General features: G+C 43.3%; 1 long non-coding RNA gene across 2 annotated transcripts in view; it reads left to right on the top strand.

Moving 5' to 3' along the window:
* LOC142740730 (uncharacterized) overlaps positions 1-16,806 on the top strand; it is a 38,801-nt gene extending 21,995 nt beyond the window's left edge. Inside the window, exons 6-9 of one of the 2 annotated variants that reach the window (XR_012880864.1) lie at positions 3,485-3,558; positions 8,170-8,243; positions 12,445-12,518; positions 16,728-16,806. This is a non-coding gene — a long non-coding RNA (uncharacterized LOC142740730). The remainder of the gene's footprint in view (positions 1-3,484; positions 3,559-8,169; positions 8,244-12,444; positions 12,519-16,727) is intronic. The other variant, XR_012880865.1, reaches the window with a different exon arrangement.
* The last annotated feature ends 3,867 nt before the right edge of the window (positions 16,807-20,673 follow it).

The raw sequence follows: 20,673 nt of genomic DNA, 5'->3' as shown, positions 1-20,673 counted from the left end.
GTCATGTGGCATAATGGCTCTCATGAGTGCATTGTTGCCTGAATGGGAGCCATTGTGACTGGTATTTGGCTATTTGGATAAGACATATAGCGGGTGTCATGTGGACATTGTAACTGTCCTCGCGGAATTGTAGTTAGCATTGAAGGGATTGTTGCTGTCATTAGATGGCATTGTGACTTAGTTGGAGATGTGGTATTAAAATGGGCATTGTGTTTGGGAAAGTGGTAGTTGTCATGAAAGCATTTTGTTTGTCTTGGGGCATTATGGTTCTCTTAAGAGGCAATAAGTGAATTGTGGTTGTCATGGTTGTATTCCGAATGGCTAAGGGGGCATTAAGGATAATGTGGCTGGCATTGTGGGACTTGTGGCTGTAATAGAGCTATTGTAGCTGGGATAAGGGACATTGTGGATGTCATGGGGACATAGTGGCTCTTATGAGTGCATTGTTGCTTGAATGGGAGCCATTGTGGCTGGTATTTGGCTATTTGGATAAGATATATAGTGGGTGTTCTGTAGGCATTGTGTCTTGCATTAGTGGCATTGTACGTAGAATGGGGGCAATCTAGTTGGAATAGGGCTATTAATGGCATTGTGATAGGCATGGAGGGCATTGTGTCATTTCTGCATTATCTTTGGCAAAAGGGGAATTGAGAACATTGTGGCTGTAATGGAGATATTGTGGCTGGGCTCAGGGACAGTGTGGCAGACATGTGGGCATAATGGCTCCAGAGGAGCACTGTGGCTGGCACGTGGGCATTGCTGCCATAGGAGGAATTGTGGTTGACATAGGGACATTGTAGTTGTCATGGGAGTATTGAGGTGTGCAAAAAAGGCATTCAGGCTATTGTGGCTGATATGGAGTGCAATGTGGCGTTTGTTGTGGCATTGATGCTGGCATAGATAGAATTGAGAGCTTTCTGGTTGATCGATAAATTTGTAATTGGCACTGAGGGCATTGTGGCTCGCATATGAGTAATTTGGGGATAGTGGCTGTCATGGGGGGCATTGTGGATTTTAGGTAAGCATTGTGTCTGGTAAAGTGGACAATGAGGACATAGTGGTTGTCATGGGGCATTTTAGTTGTCCTGGTTCTATTGATGTTGGCTTAGGGAGCATTGAGGACAATATGGCTGGCATTGAGAGCATTAGATTATCATGGAGCATAGTGGCTGGGATAAGGGACATTGTGGACCTTGCAGATGTCATGGCTGCATTTTGACTGGGAAAAGGGACATTGTTGATTTCATGGGGGCAATTTAGCTGGCATTTAGAGCACTGTGGCTGGCATGGAGGAAAATTTACGATCATGGGGGCATTGGGGCTGGCATAAGAGGCATTGGCAGCACTGTGGCTGCGCTAAAGTAGATTGTGGCTCGCATAGTGGCATTGTGGCTCCTGGCATAATGACTGTCATGGGGCATTGTAGTTGTCATAGGGCTATTGAAGCCATTGTGGCTGTCATGGTTGTATTGCAGTTAACTTAGGCGGCATTGAGAGCAATGTTGTTTGGATAAGGGGCATTGTGAAAGGAATAAGGGACACTGGACTTTGTATCTGTCATGGGGACATTTTAGCTGCCATATGGGATATTGGTTAGAAGCATTATGGCTGTCACGTGGTATTGGATGTAATGGGGGCTTTGTGGTTGGTTGGCATTGTGGCTGGCCGGGAGGAAGTTGTGGCTAACATTGAGGTTATTATGACTGGGATATGGGACATAGCGTGTGTCATGAGGATATTGTGGCTTGCAGGTGTCATTATGGCTGGCACAGGGATTTGTGTCTGTCATGTCTTGGTTAGCAAAGGGGAAAGTGAGTTCATTGTGGCTTTAATAAAGGCATAGTGGCTTGCAAAAGGAGCATTGACATTTGGTGGTTTATATTTTGGCCTTCGGGCTGGCATAAGGGGCATTGACTGCATTTTTGCATGGATAAAGTACATTGTGGTCGCATTATTGTTGATTTTCTGGCGGCTTTTTTGGCTGTCATGGAGGGCATTTGACTGTCATAGTGGCATTGTGTCCGTTATAAATGACATTGTGGGTTTCATGAGGGCATAGTCACTCTTACAGGAGCATTATTGCCAGCATTGGGCATTGTAAATGCCTTGATGTCATTGAGGGCAATGTCATTGAGGGCAATGTCATTAGCGCATTGTGCCTTACATGGGAGCTTTGTGGCTGTCATGTGGTTAATTGTAGTTTGCATATAGATACTGAGGCCATTGTGTGTTGAATAAAGGACATTTGGGTGGTCATTGTAGCTTGGATAAGGGGTATTACCGCTATTGCTGCTGGGATAAAGTACACTGTAGCTGGCATGGGGACTTTGTGCCTGGCATAGTGGCCACTGACAGCGTGGTTGCTGCCATTAAGGCATTTTTGTGGAGATAACGTAGATTGCGTGTGCCATGGGATCAATGTGGGTGTCATGGGGTTTTAGTCTTAGGAGACCATATAAATGACATGGGGCATAATGTGGCTATTATAAGAACCTTGTGGCTGGCATGGCGCATTGTAGTTGGAATAAGGTACATTGCGGGCGTTGTGAGTGCATTGTGGCTGACCTGAAAAGCATTGTGGCTTTTTTTAAGGTCTTGTAGCTGGTACGGCAGGCACTACGGTTGTCATGTGGGAATTTTGGTTGGCTTAGCAGGTATTGAAGGCATGGTGATTTGCATAGGGGGCATTGATGACTTTGTGGTTGTCATGTGGGGGAAATGTTGCTGGCACTGAGGACTTTGTGGATGTCATTGGAGCCATTTAGATGTGGTGGGACAATGTAGCTGTCATAGGTGCATTTTGGCTGTCATTGGAAAATTGTGACTGTCGTGACTTTTTGATTTAGGGTTTGTGTGGACGATGTTTATTTTTTTACTATGAGTGGCACAGTATAGTTGATGTGTCTAATTTTCTTTGCCTTTCTAGTGATTTGACCACAAGTTGCAAGTCAGCATCTAGCTATTTTTACTACTAGTGATATTAATTTGTGTCTTAACTTGGCGCATGTGAGGTTTTATTGAATGTGTGATATTCTTCATAATGACTGATAATAACTATACTGTGTACTCTCTAGGTCACATTTAGGCCCATGTCATATATGAGTTGTAAATGGTCCACTGAATAGATTTTAGAATGGTTTTCTGTTTTATACAGATGTGGAGGAGAGTGATATTTCTTCTAGACATCTGATCTTTGATGTGATTGGTGACTAATTTTGGGGTTATAATCAGAGTCGATTATATCCTACTTATGGCTTCTAGTCAAGATGGGATGGTTTGTGCATACTCTTGGATAGGAAGACTGAGGTTGGATCTCTAGTTTGGCTCCCCAGAATGTATCACAGAAAGGGTTTAATTGGCCCTTAAAATATTTGGGGGTTTCATTAGAAACTAGGCACACTAAAATCTCTTTACTGTTTCCAATACATCCATAGTATATACCAGGAATGTATTATCACACCTCTTTCTTGATTTTTTTTTCTAGGTGTTTATTTGAAAGTGAAGAGAAGCAAGATATGGAATCCTCCAGACAGCGGCAATAGATGAATAAAATGGCTGGTAATTAATATTATTATTAATTACTGATAGTTATCAGGCTAGTTTCTAGCTCTGGACTTTCAGAGGTGTGGTAATACCTTCCTGGTATATAAGGACATATGTCTAGTAGTACATATATTGGCTATAGATATTTAAGGGCATTGTAAATGCCTTTGTGTTCTACACATGGGTGCACTGCATTTACATTCCAACATACACATTCATCAACATCTCCACTTTCCCCTAGGGAAATTTTTGGCTGGTATGGAGGGTAATGTGGCTGGCATAAGAAGAATTGAGGGCATAGGGTCTGTCCTTGCAGAATTGTAATTAGCATCGAAGACATTATTGCTGTAATACGATGCATTCCGTGATTGTTGTTGTCAGAGGACATTGTGGCTTTTATGGTAACATCGTGACTGGGAATTAGAGATAGTGTGGCTGTCATGAGGACATTGTGACTTTTTTGGAGGCATTGTGATATTTGTGTTGGGATTGTGACTGATAAAGTGAACAATGAGGGCATTGTGACTTAGTTGGAGATGTGGTATTAAAATGGGCATTGTGTTTGGGAATGTGGCAGTTGTCATGAGAGCATTTTGTTTGTCTTGGGCATTATTAAGAGGCAATAAGTGAATTGTGGTTGCCATGGTTGTATTCCGAATGGCTAAGAGGGCATGGAGAGTAATGTGGCTGTCATTGAGGGACTTGTGGCTGTAATAGAGATATTGTGGCTGGGATAAGGGACATTGTGAATGTCATGTGGCATAATGGCTCTCATGAGTGCATTGTTGCATGAATGGGAGCCATTGTGGCTGGTATTTGGCTATTTGGATAAGACATATAGCGGGTGTCATGTGGACATTGTAACTGTCCTCGCGGAATTGTAATTAGCATTGAAGGGATTGTTGCTGTCATTAGATGGCATTGTGACTTAGTTGGAGATTTGGTATTAAAATGGGCATTGTGTTTGGGAATGTGGCAGTTGTCATGAGAGCATTTTGTTTGTCTTGGGGCATTATTAAGAGGCAATAACTGAATTGTGGTTGCCATGGTTGTATTCCGAATGGCTAAGAGGGCATGGAGAGTAATGTGGCTGTCATTGAGGGACTTGTGGCTGTAATATAGATATTGTGGCTGGGATAAGGGACATTGTGGATGTCATGTGGCATAATGGCTCTCATGAGTGCATTGTTGCATGAATGGGAACCATTGTGGCTGGTATTTGGCTATTTGGATAAGACATATAGCGGGTGTCATGTGGACATTGTAACTGTCCTCGCGGAATTGTAGTTAGCATTGAAGGGATTGTTGCTGTCATTAGATGGCATTGTGACTTAGTTGGAGATGTGGTATTAAAATGGGCATTGAGTTTGGGAAAGTGGTAGTTGTCATGAAAGCATTTTGTTTGTCTTGGGGCATTATGGTTCTCTTAAGAGGCAATAAGTGAATTGTGGTTGTCATGGTTGTATTCCGAATGGCTAAGGGGGCATTAAGGATAATGTGGCTGGCATTGTGGGACTTGAGGCTTTAATAGAGCTATTGTAGCTGGGATAAGGGACATTGTGGATGTCATGGGGACATAGTGGCTCTTATGAGTGCATTGTTGCTTGAATGGGAGCCATTGTGGCTGGTATTTGGCTATTTGGATAAGATATATAGTGGGTGTTCTGTAGGCATTGTGTCTTGCATTAGTGGCATTGTATGTAGAATGGGGGCAATCTAGTTGGAATAGGGCTATTAATAGCACTGTGACAGGCATGGAGGGCATTGTGTCATTTCTGCATTATCTTTGGCAAAAGGGGAATTGAGAACATTGTGGCTGTAATGGAGATATTGTGGCTGGGCTCAGGGACAGTGTGGCAGACATGTGGGCATAAGGGCTCCAGAGGAGCACTGTGGCTGGCACGTGGGCATTGCTGCCATAGGAGGAATTGTGGTTGACATAGGGACATTGTAGTTGTCATGGGAGTATTGAGGTGTGCATAAAAGGCATTCAGGCCATTGTGGCTGATATGGAGTGCAATGTGGCGTTTGTGGTGGCATTGATGCTGGCATAGATAGAATTGAGAGCTTTCTGGTTGATCGATAAATTTGTAATTGGCACTGAGGGCATTGTGGCTCGCATATGAGTAATTTGGGGATAGTGGCTGTCATGAGGGGCATTGTGGATTTTAGGTAAGCATTGTGTCTGGTAAAGTGGACAATGAGGACATAGTGGTTGTCATGGGGCATTTTAGTTGTCCTGGTTCTATTGATGTTGGCTTAGGGAGCATTGAGGACAATATGGCTGGCATTGAGAGCATTAGATTATCATGGAGCATAGTGGCTGGGATAAGGGACATTGTGGACCTTGCAGATGTCATGGCTGCATTTTGACTGGGAAAAGGGACATTGTTGATTTCATGGGGGCAATTTAGCTGGCATTTAGAGCACTGTGGCTGGCATGGAGGAAAATTTACGATCATGGGGGCATTGGGGCTGGCATAAGAGGCATTGGCAGCACTGTGGCTGCGCTAAAGTAGATTGTGGCTCGCATAGTGGCATTGTGGCTCCTGGCATAATGACTGTCATGGGGCATTGTAGTTGTCATAGGGCTATTGAAGCCATTGTGGCTGTCATGGTTGTATTGCAGTTAACTTAGGCGGCATTGAGAGCAATGTTGTTTGCATAAGGGGCATTGTGAAAGGAATAAGGGACACTGGACTTTGTATCTGTCATGGGGACATTTTAGCTGCCATATGGGATATTGGTTAGAAGCATTATGGCTGTCACGTGGTGTTGGATGTAATGGGGGCTTTGTGGTTGGTTGGCATTGTGGCTGGCAGGGATGAAGTTGTGGCTAACATTGAGGATATTATGACTGGGATATGGGACATAGCGAGTGTCATGAGGATATTGTGGCTTGCAGGTGTCATTATGGCTGGCACAGGGATTTGTGTCTGTCATGTCTTGGTTAGCAAAGGGGAAAGTGAGTTCATTGTGGCTTTAATAAAGGCATAGTGGCTTGCAAAGGAGCATTGACATTTGGTGGTTTCCATTTTGGCCTTCGGGCTGGCATAAGGGGCATTGACGGCATTGTTGCATGGATAAAGTACATTGTGGTCGCATGATTGTTGATTTTCTGGCGGCTTTGTGGCTGTCATGGAGGGCATTTGACTGTCATAGTGGCATTGTGTCCGTTATAAATGACATTGTGGGTTTCATGAGGGCATAGTTACTCTTACAGGAGCATTATTGCCAGCATTGGGCATTGTAAATGCCTTGGTGTCATTGAGGGCAATGTCATTGGCGCATTGTGCCTTACATGGGAGCTTTGTGGCTGTCATGTGGTTAATTGTAGTTTGCATATAGATACTGAGGCCATTGTGTGTTGAATAAAGGACATTTGGGTGGTCATTGTAGCTTGGATAAGGGGTATCACCACTATTGCTGCTGGGATAAAATACACTGTAGCTGGCATAGGGACTTTGTGGCTTGCATAGTGGCCACTGACAGCGTGGTTGCTGCCATTAAGGCATTTTTGTGGAGATAACGTAGATTGCGTGTGTCATGGGATCAATGTGGGTGTCATGGGGTTTTAGTGACTTAGGAGACCATGTAAATGACATGGGGCATAATGTGGCTATTATAAGAACCTTGTGGCTGGCATGGCGCATTGTAGTTGGAATAAGGTACATTGTGGGCGTTGTGAGTGCATTGTGGCTGACCTGAAAAGCATTGTGGCTTTTTTTAAGGTCTTGTAGCTGACACAGCAGGCACTATGGTTGTCATGTGGGAATTTTGGTTGGCTTAGCAGGTATTGAAGACATGGTGATTTGCATAGGGGGCATTGATGACTTTGTGGTTGTCATGTGGGGGAAATGTGGCTGGCACTGAGGACTTTGTGGCTGTCATTGGAGCCATTTAGATGTGGTGGGACAATGTAGCTGTCATAGGTGCATTTTGGCTGTCATTGGAAAATTGTGACTGTCGTGACTTTTTGATTTAGGGTTTGTGTGGACGATGTTTATTTTTTTACTATGAGTGGCACAGTATAGTTGATGTGTCTAATTTTCTTTGCCTCTCTAGTGATTTGGCCACAAGTTGCAAGTCAGCGTCTAGCTATTTTCGCTACTAGTGATATTACTTTGTGTCTTAACCTGGCGCATGTGAGGTCTTTGTTGAATGTGTGATATTCTTCATGATGACTGATAATAACTATACTGTGTCCTCTCTAGGTCACATTTAGGCCCATGTCATATATGAGTTGTAAATGGTCCACTGAATAAATTGTAGAATGGTTTTCTGTTTTATACAGATGTGAAGGAGAGTGATATTTCTTCTAGACATCTGATCTTTGATGTGATTGGTGACTAATTTTGGGGTTGTGATTAGAGTCGATTATATCCTACTTATGGCTTCTAGTAAAGATGGGGTGGTTTGTGCATACTCTTGGATAGGAAGACTTGAGGTTGGATCTCTAGTTTGGCTCCTCAGAATGTATCACAGAAAGGGTTTAATTGGCCCTTAAAATATTTGGGGGTTTCATTAGAAACTAGGCACACTAAAATCTCTTTACTGTTTCAAATACATCTATAGTATATACCAGGAATGTATTATCACACCTCTTTTTTGATATTTTTTTTCTAGGTGTCTATTTGAAAGTGAAGAGAAGCAAGATATGGAATCCTCCAGACAGCGGCAATAGATGACTCAAATGACTGGTAATTAATATTATTATTAATTACTGATAATTATCAGGCTAGTTTCTAGCTCTGGACTTTCAGAGGTGTGGTAATACCTTCCTGGTATATAAGGACATATGTCTAGTAGTACATATATTGGCTATAGATATTTAAGGGCATTGTAAATGCCTTTGTGTTCTACACATGGGTGCACTGCATTTACATTCCAACATACACATTCATCAACATCTCCACTTTCCCCTAGGGAAATTTTTGGCTGGTATGGAGGGTAATGTGGCTGGCATAAGGAGAATTGAGGGCATAGGGTCTGTCCTTGCAGAATTGTAATTAGCATCGAAGACATTGTTACTGTAATACGATGCATTCCGTGATTGTTGTTGTCAGAGTACATTGTGGCTTTTATGGTAACATCGTGACTGGGAATTAGAGATAGTGTGGCTGTCATGAGGACATTGTGACTTTTTTGGAGGCATTGTGATATTTGTGTTGGGATTGTGACTGATAAAGTGAACAATGAGGGCATTGTGACTTAGTTGGAGATGTGGTATTAAAATGGGCATTGTGTTTGGGAATGTGGCAGTTGTCATGAGAGCATTTTGTTTGTCTTGGGGCATTATTAAGAGGCAATAAGTGAATTGTGGTTGCCATGGTTGTATTCCGAATGGCTAAGAGGGCATGGAGAGTAATGTGGCTGTCATTGAGGGACTTGTGGCTGTAATAGAGATATTGTGGCTGGGATAAGGGACATTGTGGATGTCATGTGGCATAATGGCTCTCATGAGTGCATTGTTGCATGAATGGGAGCCATTGTGGCTGGTATTTGGCTATTTGGATAAGACATATAGCGGGTGTCATGTGGACATTGTAACTTTCCTCGCGGAATTGTAATTAGCATTGAAGGGATTGTTGCTGTCATTAGATGGCATTGTGACTTAGTTCGAGATGTGGTATTAAAATGGGCATTGTGTTTGGGAATGTGGCAGTTGTCATGAGAGCATTTTGTTTGTCTTGGGGCATTATTAAGAGGCAATAACTGTATTGTGGTTGCCATGGTTGTATTCCGAATGGCTAAGGGGGCATTAAGGATAATGTGGCTGGCATTGTGGGACTTGAGGCTTTAATAGAGCTATTGTAGCTGGGATAAGGGACATTGTGGATGTCATGGGGACATAGTGGCTCTTATGAGTGCATTGTTGCTTGAATGGGAGCCATTGTGGCTGGTATTTGGCTATTTGGATAAGATATATAGTGGGTGTTCTGTAGGCATTGTGTCTTGCATTAGTGGCATTGTATGTAGAATGGGGGCAATCTAGTTGGAATAGGGCTATTAATGGCACTGTGACAGGCATGGAGGGCATTGTGTCATTTCTGCATTATCTTTGGCAAAAGGGGAATTGAGAACATTGTGGCTGTAATGGAGATATTGTGGCTGGGCTCAGGGACAGTGTGGCAGACATGTGGGCATAAGGGCTCCAGAGGAGCACTGTGGCTGGCACGTGGGCATTGCTGCCATAGGAGGAATTGTGGTTGACATAGGGACATTGTAGTTGTCATGGGAGTATTGAGGTGTGCATAAAAGGCATTCAGGCAATTGTGGCTGATATGGAGTGCAATGTGGCGTTTGTGGTGGCATTGATGCTGGCATAGATAGAATTGAGAGCTTTCTGGTTGATCGATAAATTTGTAATTGGCACTGAGGGCATTGTGGCTCGCATATGAGTAATTTGGGGATAGTGGCTGTCATGAGGGGCATTGTGGATTTTAGGTAAGCATTGTGTCTGGTAAAGTGGACAATGAGGACATAGTGGTTGTCATGGGGCATTTTAGTTGTCCTGGTTCTATTGATGTTGGCTTAGGGAGCATTGAGGACAATATGGCTGGCATTGAGAGCATTAGATTATCATGGAGCATAGTGGCTGGGATAAGGGACATTGTGGACCTTGCAGATGTCATGGCTGCATTTTGACTGGGAAAAGGGACATTGTTGATTTCATGGGGGCAATTTAGCTGGCATTTAGAGCACTGTGGCTGGCATGGAGGAAAATTTACGATCATGGGGGCATTGGGGCTGGCATAAGAGGCATTGGCAGCACTGTGGCTGCGCTAAAGTAGATTGTGGCTCGCATAGTGGCATTGTGGCTCCTGGCATAATGACTGTCATGGGGCATTGTAGTTGTCATAGGGCTATTGAAGCCATTGTGGCTGTCATGGTTGTATTGCAGTTAACTTAGGCGGCATTGAGAGCAATGTTGTTTGCATAAGGGGCATTGTGAAAGGAATAAGGGACACTGGACTTTGTATCTGTCATGGGGACATTTTAGCTGCCATATGGGATATTGGTTAGAAGCATTATGGCTGTCACGTGGTGTTGGATGTAATGGGGGCTTTGTGGTTGGTTGGCATTGTGGCTGGCAGGGATGAAGTTGTGGCTAACATTGAGGATATTATGACTGGGATATGGGACATAGCGAGTGTCATGAGGATATTGTGGCTTGCAGGTGTCATTATGGCTGGCACAGGGATTTGTGTCTGTCATGTCTTGGTTAGCAAAGGGGAAAGTGAGTTCATTGTGGCTTTAATAAAGGCATAGTGGCTTGCAAAGGAGCATTGACATTTGGTGGTTTCCATTTTGGCCTTCGGGCTGGCATAAGGCGCATTGACGGCATTGTTGCATGGATAAAGTACATTGTGGTCGCATGATTGTTGATTTTCTGGCGGCTTTGTGGCTGTCATGGAGGGCATTTGACTGTCATAGTGGCATTGTGTCCGTTATAAATGACATTGTGGGTTTCATGAGGGCATAGTCACTCTTACAGGAGCATTATTGCCAGCATTGGGCATTGTAAATGCCTTGGTGTCATTGAGGGCAATGTCATTGGCGCATTGTGCCTTACATGGGAGCTTTGTGGCTGTCATGTGGTTAATTGTAGTTTGCATATAGATACTGAGGCCATTGTGTGTTGAATAAAGGACATTTGGGTGGTCATTGTAGCTTGGATAAGGGGTATCACCACTATTGCTGCTGGGATAAAATACACTGTAGCTGGCATAGGGACTTTGTGGCTTGCATAGTGGCCACTGACAGCGTGGTTGCTGCCATTAAGGCATTTTTGTGGAGATAACGTAGATTGCGTGTGTCATGGGATCAATGTGGGTGTCATGGGGTTTTAGTGACTTAGGAGACCATGTAAATGACATGGGGCATAATGTGGCTATTATAAGAACCTTGTGGCTGGCATGGCGCATTGTAGTTGGAATAAGGTACATTGTGGGCGTTGTGAGTGCATTGTGGCTGACCTGAAAAGCATTGTGGCTTTTTTTAAGGTCTTGTAGCTGACACAGCAGGCACTATGGTTGTCATGTGGGAATTTTGGTTGGCTTAGCAGGTATTGAAGACATGGTGATTTGCATAGGGGGCATTGATGAGTTTGTGGTTGTCATGTGGGGGAAATGTGGCTGGCACTGAGGACTTTGTGGCTGTCATTGGAGCCATTTAGATGTGGTGGGACAATGTAGCTGTCATAGGTGCATTTTGGCTGTCATTGGAAAATTGTGACTGTCGTGACTTTTTGATTTAGGGTTTGTGTGGACGATGTTTATTTTTTTACTATGAGTGGCACAGTATAGTTGATGTGTCTAATTTTCTTTGCCTCTCTAGTGATTTGGCCACAAGTTGCAAGTCAGCGTCTAGCTATTTTCGCTACTAGTGATATTACTTTGTGTCTTAACCTGGCGCATGTGAGGTCTTTGTTGAATGTGTGATATTCTTCATGATGACTGATAATAACTATACTGTGTCCTCTCTAGGTCACATTTAGGCCCATGTCATATATGAGTTGTAAATGGTCCACTGAATAAATTGTAGAATGGTTTTCTGTTTTATACAGATGTGAACGAGAGTGATATTTCTTCTAGACATCTGATCTTTGATGTGATTGGTGACTAATTTTGGGGTTGTGATTAGAGTCGATTATATCCTACTTATGGCTTCTAGTAAAGATGGGGTGGTTTGTGCATACTCTTGGATAGGAAGACTTGAGGTTGGATCTCTAGTTTGGCTCCTCAGAATGTATCACAGAAAGGGTTTAATTGGCCCTTAAAATATTTGGGGGTTTCATTAGAAACTAGGCACACTAAAATCTCTTTACTGTTTCAAATACATCTATAGTATATACCAGGAATGTATTATCACACCTCTTTTTTGATATTTTTTTTCTAGGTGTCTATTTGAAAGTGAAGAGAAGCAAGATATGGAATCCTCCAGACAGCGGCAATAGATGAATCAAATGACTGGTAATTAATATTATTATTAATTACTGATAATTATCAGGCTAGTTTCTAGCTCTGGACTTTCAGAGGTGTGGTAATACCTTCCTGGTATATAAGGACATATGTCTAGTAGTACATATATTGGCTATAGATATTTAAAGGCATTGTAAATGCCTTTGTGTTCTACACATGGGTGCACTGCTTTTACATTCCAACATACACATTCATCAACATCTCCACTTTCCCCTAGGGAAATTTTTGGCTGGTATGGAGGGTAATGTGGCTGGCATAAGGAGAATTGAGGGCATAGGGTCTGTCCTTGCAGAATTGTAATTAGCATCGAAGACATTGTTACTGTAATACGATGCATTCCGTGATTGTTGTTGTCAGAGGACATTGTGGCTTTTATGGTAACATCGTGACTGGGAATTAGAGATAGTGTGGCTGTCATGAGGACATTGTGACTTTTTTGTAGGCATTGTGATATTTGTGTTGGGATTGTGACTGATAAAGTGAACAATGAGGGCATTGTGACTTAGTTGGAGATGTGGTATTAAAATGGGCATTGTGTTTGGGAATGTGGCAGTTGTCATGAGAGCATTTTGTTTGTCTTGGGGCATTATTAAGAGGCAATAAGTGAATTGTGGTTGCCATGGTTGTATTCCGAATGGCTAAGAGGGCATGGAGAGTAATGTGGCTGTCATTGAGGGACTTGTGGCTGTAATAGAGATATTGTGGCTGGGATAAGGGACATTGTGGATGTCATGTGGCATAATGGCTCTCATGAGTGCATTGTTACATGAATGGGAGCCATTGTGGCTGGTATTTGGCTATTTGGATAAGACATATAGCGGGTGTCATATGGACATTGTAACTGTCCTCGCGGAATTGTAATTAGCATTGAAGGGATTGTTGCTGTCATTAGATGGCAATGTGACTTAGTTGGAGATGTGGTATTAAAATGGGCATTGAGTTTGGGAAAGTGGTAGTTGTCATGAAAGCATTTTGTTTGTCTTGGGGCATTATGGTTCTCTTAAGAGGCAATAAGTGAATTGTGGTTGTCATGGTTGTATTCCGAATGGCTAAGGGGGCATTAAGGATAATGTGGCTGGCATTGTGGGACTTGAGGCTTTAATAGAGCTATTGTAGCTGGGATAAGGGACATTGTGGATGTCATGGGGACATAGTGGCTCTTATGAGTGCATTGTTGCTTGAATGGGAGCCATTGTGGCTGGTATTTGGCTATTTGGATAAGATATATAGTGGGTGTTCTGTAGGCATTGTGTCTTGCATTAGTGGCATTGTATGTAGAATGGGGGCAATCTAGTTGGAATAGGGCTATTAATGGCACTGTGACAGGCATGGAGGGCATTGTGTCATTTCTGCATTATCTTTGGCAAAAGGGGAATTGAGAACATTGTGGCTGTAATGGAGATATTGTGGCTGGGCTCAGGGACAGTGTGGCAGACATGTGGGCATAAGGGCTCCAGAGGAGCACTGTGGCTGGCACGTGGGCATTGCTGCCATAGGAGGAATTGTGGTTGACATAGGGACATTGTAGTTGTCATGGGAGTATTGAGGTGTGCAAAAAAGGCATTCAGGCAATTGTGGCTGATATGGAGTGCAATGTGGCGTTTGTGGTGGCATTGATGCTGGCATAGATAGAATTGAGAGCTTTCTGGTTGATCGATAAATTTGTAATTGGCACTGAGGGCATTGTGGCTCGCATATGAGTAATTTGGGGATAGTGGCTGTCATGAGGGGCATTGTGGATTTTAGGTAAGCATTGTGTCTGGTAAAGTGGACAATGAGGACATAGTGGTTGTCATGGGGCATTTTAGTTGTCCTGGTTCTATTGATGTTGGCTTAGGGAGCATTGAGGACAATATGGCTGGCATTGAGAGCATTAGATTATCATGGAGCATAGTGGCTGGGATAAGGGACATTGTGGACCTTGCAGATGTCATGGCTGCATTTTGACTGGGAAAAGGGACATTGTTGATTTCATGGGGGCAATTTAGCTGGCATTTAGAGCACTGTGGCTGGCATGGAGGAAAATTTACGATCATGGGGGCATTGGGGCTGGCATAAGAGGCATTGGCAGCACTGTGGCTGCGCTAAAGTAGATTGTGGCTCGCATAGTGGCATTGTGGCTCCTGGCATAATGACTGTCATGGGGCATTGTAGTTGTCATAGGGCTATTGAAGCCATTGTGGCTGTCATGGTTGTATTGCAGTTAACTTAGGCGGCATTGAGAGCAATGTTGTTTGCATAAGGGGCATTGTGAAAGGAATAAGGGACACTGGACTTTGTATCTGTCATGGGGACATTTTAGCTGCCATATGGGATATTGGTTAGAAGCATTATGGCTGTCACGTGGTGTTGGATGTAATGGGGGCTTTGTGGTTGGTTGGCATTGTGGCTGGCAGGGATGAAGTTGTGACTAACATTGAGGATATTATGACTGGGATATGGGACATAGCGAGTGTCATGAGGATATTGTGGCTTGCAGCTGTCATTATGGCTGGCACAGGGATTTGTGTCTGTCATGTCTTGGTTAGCAAAGGGGAAAGTGAGTTCATTGTGGCTTTAATAAAGGCATAGTGGCTTGCAAAGGAGCATTGACATTTGGTGGTTTCCATTTTGGCCTTCGGGCTGGCATAAGGCGCATTGACGGCATTGTTGCATGGATAAAGTACATTGTGGTCGCATGATTGTTGATTTTCTGGCGGCTTTGTGGCTGTCATGGAGGGCATTTGACTGTCATAGTGGCATTGTGTCCGTTATAAATGACATTGTGGGTTTCATGAGGGCATAGTCACTCTTACAGGAGCATTATTGCCAGCATTGGGCATTGTAAATGCCTTGGTGTCATTGAGGGCAATGTCATTGGCGCATTGTGCCTTACATGGGAGCTTTGTGGCTGTCATGTGGTTAATTGTAGTTTGCATATAGATACTGAGGCCATTGTGTGTTGAATAAAGGACATTTGGGTGGTCATTGTAGCTTGGATAAGGGGTATCACCACTATTGCTGCTGGGATAAAATACACTGTAGCTGGCATAGGGACTTTGTGGCTTGCATAGTGGCCACTGACAGCGTGGTTGCTGCCATTAAGGCATTTTTGTGGAGATAACATAGATTGCGTGTGTCATGGGATCAATGTGGGTGTCATGGGGTTTTAGTGACTTAGGAGACCATGTAAATGACATGGGGCATAATGTGGCTATTATAAGAACCTTGTGGCTGGCATGGCGCATTGTAGTTGGAATAAGGTACATTGTGGGCGTTGTGAGTGCATTGTGGCTGACCTGAAAAGCATTGTGGCTTTTTTTAAGGTCTTGTAGCTGACACAGCAGGCACTATGGTTGTCATGTGGGAATTTTGGTTGGCTTAGCAGGTATTGAAGACATGGTGATTTGCATAGGGGGCATTGATGACTTTGTGGTTGTCATGTGGGGGAAATGTGGCTGGCACTGAGGACTTTGTGGCTGTCATTGGAGCCATTTAGATGTGGTGGGACAATGTAGCTGTCATAGGTGCATTTTGGCTGTCATTGGAAAATTGTGACTGTCGTGACTTTTTGATTTAGGGTTTGTGTGGACGATGTTTATTTTTTTACTATGAGTGGCACAGTATAGTTGATGTGTCTAATTTTCTTTGCCTCTCTAGTGATTTGGCCACAAGTTGCAAGTCAGCGTGTAGCTATTTTCGCTACTAGTGATATTACTTTGTGTCTTAACCTGGCGCATGTGAGGTCTTTGTTGAATGTGTGATATTCTTCATGATGACTGATAATAACTATACTGTGTCCTCTCTAGGTCACATTTAGGCCCATGTCATATATGAGTTGTAAATGGTCCACTGAATAAATTGTAGAATGGTTTTCTGTTTTATACAGATGTGAAGGAGAGTGATATTTCTTCTAGACATCTGATCTTTGATGTGATTGGTGACTAATTTTGGGGTTGTGATTAGAGTCGATTATATCCTACTTATGGCTTCTAGTAAAGATGGGGTGGTTTGTGCATACTCTTGGATAGGAAGACTTGAGGTTGGATCTCTAGTTTGGCTCCTCAGAATGTATCACAGAAAGGGTTTAATTGGCCCTTAAAATATTTGGGGGTTTCATTAGAAACTAGGCACACTAAAATCTCTTTACTGTTGCAAATACATCTATAGTATATACCAGGAATGTATTATCACACCTCTTTTTTGATATTTTTTTTCTAGGTGTCTATTTGAAAGTGAAGAGAAGCAAGATATGGAATCCTCCAGACAGCGGCAATAGATGAATCAAATGACTGGTAATTAATATTATTATTAATTACTGATAGTTATCAGGCTAGTTTCTAGCTCTGGACTTTCAGAGGTGTGGTAATACCTTCCTGGTATATAAGGACATATGTCTAGTAGTACATATATTGGCTATAGATATTTAAGGGCATTGTAAATGCCTTTGTGTTCTACACATGGGTGCACTGCATTTACATTCCAACATACACATTCATCAACATCTCCACTTTCCCCTAGGGAAATTTTTGGCTGGTATGGAGGGTAATGTGGCTGGCATAAGGAGAATTGAGGGCATAGGGTCTGTCCTTGCAGAATTGTAATTAGCATCGAAGACATTGTTGCTGTAATACGATGCATTCCGTGATTGTTGTTGTCAGAGGACATTGTGGCTTTTATGGTAACATCGTGACTGGGAATTAGAGATAGTGTGGCTGTCATGAGGACATTGTGACTTTTTTGGAGGCATTGTGATATTTGTGTTGGGATTGTGACTGATAAAGTGAACAATGAGGGCATTGTGACTTAGTTGGAGATGTGGTATTAAAATGGGCATTGTGTTTGGGAATGTGGCAGTTGTCATGAGAGCATTTTGTTTGTCTTGGGGCATTATTAAGAGGCAATAAGTGAATTGTGGTTGCCATGGTTGTATTCCGAATGGCTAAGAGGGCATGGAGAGTAATGTGGCTGTCATTGAGGGACTTGTGGCTGTAATAGAGATATTGTGGCTGGGATAAGGGACATTGTGGATGTCGTGTGGCATAATGGTTTTCATGAGTGCATTGTTGCATGAATGGGAGCCATTGTGGCTGGTATTTGGCTATTTGGATAAGACATATAGCGGGTGTCATGTGGACATTTTAACTGTCCTCGCGGAATTGTAATTAGCATTGAAGGGATTGTTGCTGTCATTAGATGGCATTGTGACTTAGTTGAAGATGTGGTATTAAAATGGGCATTGTGTTTGGGAAAGTGGTAGTTGTCATGAAAGCATTTTGTTTGTCTTGGGGCATTATGGTTCTCTTAAGAGGCAATAAGTGAATTGTGGTTGTCATGGTTGTATTCCGAATGGCTAAGGGGGCATTAAGGATAATGTGGCTGGCATTGTGGGACTTGAGGCTTTAATAGAGCTATTGTAGCTGGGATAAGGGACATTGTGGATGTCATGGGGGCATAGTGGCTCTTATGAGTGCATTGTTGCTTGAATGGGAGCCATTGTGGCTGGTATTTGGCTATTTGGATAAGATATATAGTGGGTGTTCTGTGGGCATTGCGTCTTGCATTAGTGGCATTGTGCGTAGAATGGGGGCAATCTAGTTGGAATAGGGCTATTAATGGCATTGTGACAGGCATGGAGGGCATTGTGTCATTTCTGCATTTTCTTTGGCAAAAGGGGAATTGAGAACATTGTGGCTGTAATTGAGATATTGTGGCTGGGCTCAGGGATAGTGTGGCAGACATGTGGGCATAATGGCTCCAGAGGAGCACTGTGGCTGGCACGTGGGCATTGCTGCCATAGGAGGAATTGTGGTTGACATAGGGACATTGTAGTTGTCATGGGAGTATTGAGGTGTGCAAAAAAGATATTCAGGCCATTGTGGCTGATATGGAGTGCAATGTGGAGTTTGTGGTGGCATTGATGCTGGCATAGATAGAATTGAGAGCTTTCTGGTTGTTCGATAAATTTGTAATTGGCACTGAGGGCATTGTGGCTCGCATATGAGTAATTTGGGGATAGTGTCTGTCATGGGGGGCATTGTGGATTTTAGGTAAGCATTGTGTCTGGTAAAGTGGACAATGAGGACATAGTGGTTGTCATGGGGCATTTTAGTTGTCCTGGTTCTATTGATGTTGGCTTAGGGAGCATTGAGGACAATATGGCTGGCATTGAGAGCATTAGATTATAATGGAGCATAGTGGCAGGGATAAGGGATATTTTGGACCTTGCAGATGTCATGGCTGCATTTTGACTGGGAAAAGGGACATTGTTGATTTCATGGGGGCAATTTAGCTGGCATTTAGAGCACTGTGGCTATCATGGAGGACAATTTACGATCATGGGGGCATTGGGGCTGGCATAAGAGGCATTGGCAGCACTGTGGCTGCGCTAAAGTACAATGTGGCTCGCATAGTGGCATTGTGGCTCCTGGCATAATGACTGTTATGGGGCATTGTAGTTGTCATAGGGCTATTGAAGCCATTGTGGCTGTCATGGTTGTATTGCAGTTAACTTAGGCAGCATTGAGAGCAATGTGGTTTGGATAAGGGGCATTGTGAAAGGAATAAGGGACACTGGACTTTGTATCTGTCATGGGGACATTTTAGCTGCCATATGGGGGTATTGGTTAGAAGCATTATGGCTGTAACGTGGTATTGGATGTAATGGGGGCTTTGTGGTTGGTTGGCATTGTGGCTGGCAGGGAGGAAGTTGTGGCTAACATTGAGGATATTATGACTGGGATATGGGACATAGCGAGTGTCATGAGGTTATTGTGGCTTGCAGGTGTCATTATGGCTGGCACGGGGATTTGTGCCTGTCATGTCTTGGTTAGCAAAGGGGAAAGTGAGTTCATTGTGGATTTAATAAAGGCATAGTGGCTTGCAAAGGAGCATTGACATTTGGTGGTCTCCATTTTGGCCCTCGGGCTGGCATAAGGGGCATTGACGGCATTGTTGCATGGATAAAGTACATTGTGGTCGCATGATTGTTGATTTTCTGGCGGCTTTGTGGCTGTCATGGAGGGCATTTGACTGTCATAGTGGCATTGTGTCCCTTATAAATGACATAGTGGGTTTCATGAGGGCATAGTCACTCTTACAGGAGCATTATTGCCAGCATTGGGCTTTGTAAATGCCTTCGTGTCATTGAGGGCAATGTCATTGGCGCATTGTGCCTTACATGGGAGCTTTGTGGCTGTCATGTGGTTAATTGTACTTTGCATATAGATACTGAGGCCATTGTGTGTTGAATAAAGGACATTTAGCTTGGATAAGGGGTATCACCGCTATTGCTGCTGGGATAAAGTACACTGTAGCTGGCATGGGGACTTTGTGGCTGGCATAGTGGCCACTGACATCGTGGTTGCTGCCATTAAGGCCTTTTTGTGGAGATAACGTAGATTGCGTGTGTCATGGGATCAATGTGGGTGTCATGGGGTTTTAGTGACTTAGGAGACCATGTAAATGACATGGGGCATAATGTGGCTATTCTAAGAACCTTGTGGCTGGCATGGCGCATTGTAGATGGAATAAGGTACATTGTGGGTGTTGTGAGTGCATTGTGGCTGACCTGAAATCATTGTGTTTTTTTTTAAGGTCTTGTAGCTCGCACGGCAGGTACTACGGTTGTCATGTGGGAATTTTGGTTGGCTTAGCAGGTATTGAAGGCATGGTGATTTGCATAGGGGGCATTGATGACTTTGTGGTTGTCATGTGGGGGAAATGTGGCTGGCACTGAGAACTTTGTGGCTGTCATTGGAGCCATTTAGATGTGGTGGGACAATGTAGCTGTCATAGGTGCATTTTGGCTGTCATTGGAAAATTGTGACTGTCGTGACTTTTTGATTTAGGGTTTGTGTGGACGATGTTTATTTTTTTACTATGAGTGGCACAGTATAGTTGATGTGTCTAATTTTCTTTGCCTCTCTAGTGATTTGGCCACAAGTTGCAAGTCAGCATCTAGCTATTTTCGCTACTAGTGATATCACTTTGTGTCTTAACCTGGCGCATGTGAGGTCTTTGTTGAATGTGTGATATTCTTCATGATGACTGATAATAACTATACTGTGTCCTCTCTAGGTCACATTTAGGCCCATGTCATATATGAGTTGTATATGGTCCACTGAATAGATTGTAGAATGGTTTTCTGTTTTATACAGATGTGGAG

This window comes from Rhinoderma darwinii, chromosome 2, assembly GCF_050947455.1.
Source record: "Rhinoderma darwinii isolate aRhiDar2 chromosome 2, aRhiDar2.hap1, whole genome shotgun sequence".
Lineage (NCBI taxonomy): Eukaryota > Metazoa > Chordata > Amphibia > Anura > Rhinodermatidae > Rhinoderma > Rhinoderma darwinii.
The sequence above is the reverse complement of the archived record's forward strand: the minus strand, read 5'-3'. Positions and strand labels throughout refer to the sequence as shown.